The sequence below is a fragment of the Piliocolobus tephrosceles genome, chromosome 15, assembly GCF_002776525.5.
Source record: "Piliocolobus tephrosceles isolate RC106 chromosome 15, ASM277652v3, whole genome shotgun sequence".
Classification (NCBI taxonomy): domain Eukaryota; kingdom Metazoa; phylum Chordata; class Mammalia; order Primates; family Cercopithecidae; genus Piliocolobus; species Piliocolobus tephrosceles.
The window spans coordinates 7458289-7466471 of record NC_045448.1 but is presented as its reverse complement, the minus strand read 5'-3'; the positions used below and the strand labels follow the sequence as shown (position 1 = coordinate 7466471).

The window sequence follows — 8183 nt, the reverse complement described above, 5'->3', positions numbered from 1 at the left end:
TCAGTAATGGGAGACAGACAGCCCAGTGCTGCAGCACAGAAACTAATACCCCAAAATACGACATTTTGACATGTTCAACTGAAGAAGCCTCAAAGTCTCTCTGACCCCACCCCCACCCAGCTGTCTCTCTGGAAGAAGCTGACATTCCTTTAGCTGCCTAGGCTCCAGACCCACCAAGGAGAAGGATTGTTTTTTCTTCCCCTCCCTGTTATCTCATTATCTATTGCAAAGAAGACCAAGATGTAAGCACAGCTGAGAAGACCCTTTTACAAGTGTAATTACTGTCTCCAAGGATCACTCATATTACAAAAATAACTATTTACAAATTGGCCGGGTGTGGTGGCTCACACCTGTAATCCTAGCACTTTGGGAGGGTGAGGCAGGTGGATCACTTGAGATCAGGAGTTTGAGACCAACCTGGCCAATACAGTGAAACCCTGTCTCTACTAAAAACACACACAAAAAAATTAGCCAGGTGTGGTGGTGGGTGCCTGTAATCCCAGCTACTTGGGAAGCTGAGGCAGGAGAATTGCTTGAACCCAGGAGGAAGAGGTTGCAGCGAGCTGAGATAGCACCATTGCACTCCAACTCCATCTCAAAAAACAAAACAAAACACAACTATTGACAAGTTAATCTCTGTTTCTAGGATCCAATCATTCTCCTTAGTAATGTGTATTGCCCTTCAATATAATTCTATTCTTCTTCTCCCACCTCCCTTAACTTGTTTGACCAGGATCCAAGCCCCCATTCTTTTTGTAACCCTAAGGTGGTGTATAAGCTTCTGGGTCTTCATTCTGAAGGCTCCTGTGTATACACGTAGAATAAATGTGTATGCCTTTTCTCCTGTTCATCAATCTGCCTCAAGTCAGTGATTTTTTAAGTGACCCTTTAGAGAACCAAGGGGCTGTGGCCCCATATGAGATCTTTTGGGAAAGTCGCAGAGGTTGTGTTTTGTACCTAGGTCATTTGGAGAGAGAAGCTTAAAGCACAGATGCTATGAAGCAAGACAAGGAGACAGAGAAACATCAAGGAGGAGGAGGAAGAGGAAGCAGCTGTTTTCCATGCTGGAGCCATGGGAGCTGCAGGATTTTTCAGGCTGAGGTATTTGGGTGTGCGACTGGATTCCAGTGAGCAGAACTCGTAGCTCTTCCACCCCTACCCACCTCACCTACAAAGATGCTTCTGTCCCTACTAGCTGAGCTGAGTGACTCACCCCAAGCAGTTGAGTCAGACCACAAAGAAAGTTATCTCTACTATGGGGATACTATGAACTTTGGGGATGTTTCTACTTGAAGACGATGCTATTGTTGGCTCTGTGGGAGCATGAACTTTAGCCTCCTGCTGAATTCTGCATGTCCTAGTCTGCTCAGGCTACTATAAGAAAATACTGTAGACTGGGCAGCTTAAACAACAGACATTTATTGTTCATGGTTCTGGAAGCTGGAAGTCCAAGAACAAGATGCTGGCAGATTCTGTTCCTGGTGAGGGCTCTCTTTTCTTGGTTTGCAGGTGGCTGCCTTGTGACTGTTCTCACACAGCAGAGAGAGAGAGAGCGCTCTGGTCTCTCTTCCTTTCCTTATAAGGATAAAAATCCCATCATGAGAGCCCCACCCTCATGATGTCATCTAACCCTAAGTACCTGCCAAAGATACCACTTCTAAACACCACTGGGTGTTAGAGCTTCAACATATACATTTTGGAAGAGCCCAGATATTCAGTCCATAACACTGCACCTTCATGTATGTCCTCTTACTGTGGGTATGATGGAGAAAAAAAGAGCCTGGGAGAGAAAGGCCAGGTTGGCTTGGCCTAAAATGCCTGTATATTGAATGGAGGGTGGTGCTGCGTGGCCCGTGATTTATGATGATTCTTTCAAGATATAATATTTCAAACCTACTTGAGAGTGACTCTTTCAGCTATCACTGTTTCTGGAACTCCAGTATTTTGCTGCAAGAAGGTGAATATTTAGAACTTTTAATAACCTTGTGGGTATGGGGTTGAAGCAGGGAGTAAACAACTCTCAGATACTGAGCTGAAGCTTTTCTCAGGTAAATCTGGTTTTCCGACAAACATAATTACATGCCTCAAATACCTCTTCTCTCCGCAGCCAAATCTGTTTATTGTATATATAAAACCGATATCCCATTAAATGTTAGCTCAGTATTAATCTTTATTAAAATTAAACAGCAAGGAAGGAAGATTAAGGTCTGTCAGTCACTTACCTTACTAGCGCACTACTCATTTTCCTCCTGATGTTTAGCATAAGAAAGTGGGACTAAGGGGAGGTTCCTAGGAAACTCTTTTTCTTCTTTTCTTGAGACAGACTCTCACTCTGTTGCCCAGGCTGGAGTGCCATGATGTGATCTTGGCTCACTGCAACCTCTTCCTCCCAGTTTAAAGCAATTCTCCTGCCTCCGCCTCCCAAGTAGCTGGGACTACAGGCAAGTGCCATCATGCCTGGCCAAATTTTGTATTTTTAGTAGAGACGGAGTTTTGCCACACTGGCCAGGTTTGTCTCGAACTCCTGACCTCCGGTGATCCACCCACCTCGGCTTTCCAAAGTGCTGGACTTACAGGCATGAGCCACTGCACCCACCCAGAAATTTTGATGAGGGAATTAATTGGATGCTGATATCATAGCCCATGACTTCTTGAGAAACGGGGCTGACTGAAATCACAATTAGTGGGCCATGGGGCCATGAAGAAAGGGCTAGTAAGGTAGATAGGAGGATACTTCATGCTCAGCAATATTTCAGGAAACTCATTCTTACCCTCTGTCCCTTCCTTCTCCTGGGACCTGGATGTCATTCTAGTACAGTTCAAGTCCATCATGTGTTCATTAGGGTTTAGTCGACTGACTGAGGACCGAAGCATCACGTGGAATGTTGACGTGACTAAAAGAAAATGTGGCTTAGGCTCTCAGTAACCAAATTTCAATTTAATTTTTGTACAATAGTCAGTGTGGAAAGAAAGAGGGACTTCTTATTACACTTGCAAATGTGTAAAGCTGTGCTATTTTCAGAACGGCCTGGGATGTAAGGACCATATGTAACCCTCTGGTCATCTAATCCCAAACCCTTAATTAAAAAGGAGGAAAGGGGTCACCAGAGAGGATGAGTGACTTGCCCTAAGCTGAGCTGCTGACTGAAGAATAGGGACCCCAGAGTTCAGCTGAGGGTCTTCTCTTCTGTCTGTGATGCCTCCCTCAATCTACCTCCCTTCCCATCTCTTCCTTCTGCCTCTAGCACTGCTCCTACCCAACCCCACCCCCATCTCTAGATCCTCCCTATCTATACTTGTTTCTCATTCATGTGGAAATAGCTTTGGCTCTACTCATATTTTGCCCTGGCTCTACTCATTTCTTGTTAGTTAAGACATCTTGACTTTAACAAAGGTAAAGAGCCTGCAGAGGTGGGCGGAGTGGAACTAAAATGCCAGTGGGATAAGTAGAGCATGATTCATTCTTAAGTCTGTCCTGGCTCAGGGAGACTTTGAGGAGAAGGAGAGTCGAGGGGCTTATAGACTCATTACTTAGAAAAGCGTTATGATGAAGGATATGCATCTGTGATAGGCCCACAATGCACACAGGAATGATAGGAATTGACATTATGTTTTAGGAAAAGCAGATTTGTCCTTGACTGGAAATGGAAATGGTGATAGTAAGAAGCAATTCTCCATTGAGCCATGAATATAAATCTCTAATTTTAATACGTTGGAAAAGTTTGCTTTTTGGAATTAAAAAAGTATATATTTTCCTAAGTAGTGGGTGCGTGTTTAATTAGACACTACCTTGAATTCACTGGGCCTGCCATGCTCCTGGAGTTTGACACTTTGATGTCTGGATGGTGGGTGGTGGGAGCACCAGGGCCACAGCTGAAGTGGTAAAGGGAGACTGATGTCCAGGCTAGAGTCAGCAATCCTGGGTCTGAGGCCTTTAAACCCTTAGAGGATGTAAACAGACCGATGCTGAGAAAGCCAGACAGGTAAAGGGTGAAAATGAGAAGCAGCTGCAGTGCATTAAGAAAAGCACAGAATTAGAGCCAAGCTGCCATGGGTTTGAATCTTAGTTTCATACCATACAAGTTGTGTAACCTTGGCAAGGACTTGTCTTTTTTTTATCTCTAAAGAAAAGTCGGAATGATAACAACGTCTTTCACAAGAATATATTTGACACTAAAAACTAACATATGAGGAAAAATTTAGCACAATACCCGGCATGAAACAGATGATTAATAATTGCTGAGCACATTTGAATATTAAATAAGTAGGCAAGTAGCAGAAGTCAAGATGCAAGCAGTGAAGAAACCAAGATTTGTTGTGAGTCGTGGTGATGTGTATGGACAGTCAAACCTCTGTAATCTGAACCAATGAAAGAATCAAGACTATAAGGGAAAGAACAAAAAAAAAAATCTAACAAGCAATTATGTATAGCTTTTCTACATTCTCTTATAAGCATTCTCATGGAAACACCAGAAACAATAATTTTTGTCTCATTTTATAACAACTGTAATCAAGAAAATGAGACTTCTAAGAGCTTTTCCAAAGACACACAGTTGGTCAGGTAGATAGTGAATGGAACCCAAGCCAATTTGATTCCAAAGCTCAGGATTATTCCCTGCTGCTTAATGTTTCACTTAACCCAGCCTCTAGGGCTCTGGTTCTGTACAAGATGGAGCAGGCTCACACCTTCTTCTCTCTCCCACTGAATGCAATTTAGAGGGAAATAAAAGCAAGCGCTTAAGTCAATCAAAGAAACCAGAAATAAAAGAGCAATATAAACACAAAGCAGGCCAAAGGGAGGAAATGAAAAAGAGCAGAAATCAATGAAATTAAAAAGAACAATAACAGAAACCCAGTAGAGACAAATCAATCACATCCAAAACTTGTGGTTTGAAAAGGCCAATGGAATTGATAAACCTCTAGCAAGAATGACTAAGAAAAAAGGAAGAAAAGTATAAATTGACCAATATGAGGAGTAGTAGAGAAGACCGCAGCAGACTTCACAGATATTTAACAGCAAATAAGGAAATTCCATTTATGATCATTGAGATATTGGGAAAATTGCTTAACCTTAGTTCTTCACTCCATCACCCAGGCTGAAGTGCAGTGGTGTCATCATGGCTCACTGTAGCTTTGACCTCCTGAGGTCAAGTCATCTTCTTGCCTCAGCCCCCAAGTAGCAGAGACTACAGGCACATGCAACCTGAAATTTAAAAATTAAATTAATTAAAAAGTTAATCTTTTGATTTTTTTTTTTTTTTGAAGAGTGGAAGTCTTACTGTATTTCCCAGGCTGATCTTGAACTTTTAGGCTCAAAGGAAACTTCCACCCTGGGTTCTTAATTTAACTGTAACTCTTATATCAATAAAATTGGAATATATTACCATAAATAATCATGGAAGATTGTTTTAGGGATCAAAAAACATAACTAGGTAGATAGGTAGATAGATAGATAGAAAGATAGATAGATAGATAGATAGATAGATAGATAGATAGATAGATAGATACAGATAGATAGATAGATAGATAGATAGATAGATAGATAGATAGATAGATAGATACAACTGAAGGAGATTCCTGACATTTGAGAGGGTTCCATAAGGATAAGAAGGCATTTCCCTTCTTCCATGGAATCTTTGCGTTCTTGGAGTTTGGAATCACATACTGAGATTTTGCAATTTTAAGATTATATTCATGTTTACTTCTTCCTCCACATTTCACAGATATCCTTTATTTTTTGTTGGTGGATAAATACCTGCAGGTTTTCACACCTGTTTCTTTTTCAGGAGAATGCAAATCTACACAAAATAATCAGTTTCTTTACTGACAGGTGGATGTTTAGTAAAGTTTCATGGTAATTAAAACCATATTCTAAATATTTAAATAAGCAGCATAAAATATGAAAATAAGTTTATATTCATTAATTTCCTGCACATTACTCAAAAATATCAAATGTTTCTTAAAAGCCTTTTGTTTGATTAGGGAATTTGTGCGCCTTCAAAGAGCTGACTTAGAAATTGATGAGACTGTAGGATATCCATTTCCTGTTAGAATTATAAAATCATACTTCAAAAATATAAATGTTAGAATAATGTTAACCACGGTAATGGATAGGGAAATACGATTTCTTAAAATTCACATAAATCTGGTAATTTTATTATTTTAACATTTATCTCAAATCAAGCAATTTTTAAATGTAATTTATGTGGCCATTCTATTCCAGAGCAAATTAGGAGATAAACATGAGAGGAATATATGGAGTTGAAATAAATGGAAAGCTTATAGAGCAGTCACCATCACACAAAACAAATTTGTACTTTTAGAAAACGTACTCAGCATGCTGTCTTGTTATATAAATGACCCTGTGCTTGTTGCACAACTTCCAATATGCAAAGATGTGAAAAGTCCTCCCTCCCTGATTCAGGAGGCCCAGTGAAGTACAGGCATTTAGGTACTTGTAATTTTCTTTTCATCTTCTTTCTCCTTTCTTCTGCAGGCATATTCGAACGGTTAGCAGTCTATTTTTGAGGCATAAGAAGTGAAGGTCTGACATCTTCTGCAGTAACTCACCTTCAGCCAATCAAAGCACAGAGTAATATCGCTCTTCTTTCCTTTCCCCGTTAGCAATGCATACCATACGCCAGTTAAAACTGTCTTTTCTCCTTCTCTCTCTCTTTCTGATATTTCAATACACACAGAATCTCTTCTAGATTATTATTACCAATCAGCTCCATTTATAGACAATGAAAAACAGAAAGATGTACTCAGAATAGACACGTGGCAAATCACACAGTCCAAATGCCAGAGTGAGGACGTCGTGCTGCAAAGCAATAATTCTCCTGGACAGACTTGGCCATACCAATCTTGACACTGGGCAAATTAGCCAGGCCAGGAGCAAATAAAAAGAGGAAACAGGTGTGAAATCACCTTCCTGCCTCCCAGGATGAATATGTTGCACACTGAAGCGTGATGCACCTGCACTATTGTTTCTGGGGGAAAAAATAGCTTTTAAGAGCAAATACTCTTGAGCCTAGATGGAGACAAGCGACTCCTGTGTAATTTGAGTATAAATGGGTCCTTTTTTCCTTTTATGATGGTTCATATTATGTTAACTCTTTGAGGAAATGGCTTTAAAGCTCAATCTAAACATTTAGCTGCTGCTTGCTTTACGTAGAGAGGGGCCGGGAGGCCAGAGAGGGATGTAATTTCTGGAATGGCTGCTATTCTTTAGGAACGCCTGCATCAGGGTATCCCACATGCAGCGCAGCAGAACCCAGCCCTGGGTTCTGCGTAGTCAGAGCTCTATCCTGATCTTTGTGACCAGAAGGTAGAGGTAGTTGGTTTGGTTCTGTGCTCGCCATCCTCCTGGCTGCTACGGCATGGCCTCCATCCACCCAAAACCAGATCACGTGCCACAAGGGCTGAGTACCGACAGTGGTAAGGTGACCCTCCTCAAAATAGAATCATTAACAGCAATGACAGGAACTCACACATCCCTGCTTTTTTTCTCTGCTGACTACTTCAATGTCTTTTTAAAATACAATTTTGTATAATTTCTTTTTTTTCTGGTGGTCTTACTTGCTTATGCCATAAACACACGAGGTAAAGGAAACCAAAAATATTTCACCCCAAATACACTTCTTTGACACATTTTGAGATGACTATTCAGTCGGCCTGCAGAGAAGAATAGCCCTGCAAAGCCGCCTTTTGTGGAGGAGATTTGCGTCGGATCTGCCTTGGTGAAATAAACAGCCAGGCTTTCCCCTTGGTCTGGACCTATGAAAAACTAACTCAACCACAGGCTGCTACCTCTGGTTCTGAGAGCAGCTACCTGAGAGGAGGTTTCATTTGCATCACAAGCCCACCTTTGCCCCAGGTGTTTCCTCTTCTGTTCCTGCCATGACTGGTCTTGTTCATTCCAAGACACTAGCCTTTCTGTAACCTCAGGATGGTGTAAAGCTTCAACCATTCTGACCTTTCTTTGAGTTTCATATTTTTTTTGTAACTCCAGTGTTCATATGTGCACAGAATATATTTGTATTAAAAAAAGTTTTATAAAATATAAAATATAAATATTTTTAATATATTTATAAAATATAAATATATTTTATAAAATATAAAATATAAATATATTTTATAAAATATAAAATATAAATATATTTTATAAAATATAAAATATAAAT

At 40.4% G+C, this 8183-nt stretch overlaps 1 long non-coding RNA gene across 1 annotated transcript in view; it reads right to left on the bottom strand.

Annotated features, from left to right (window-relative positions):
• Nucleotides 1-1439: 1439 nt before the first annotated feature.
• Nucleotides 1440-8183, bottom strand: part of LOC111531616 — a 27538-nt gene continuing 20794 nt past the window's right edge. The window contains exons 2-4 of the long non-coding RNA XR_002728335.2: nt 3790-5203; nt 2772-2894; nt 1440-1575 (exon numbers count right to left, since the gene is read on the bottom strand). This is a non-coding gene — a long non-coding RNA (uncharacterized LOC111531616). The remainder of the gene's footprint in view (nt 1576-2771; nt 2895-3789; nt 5204-8183) is intronic.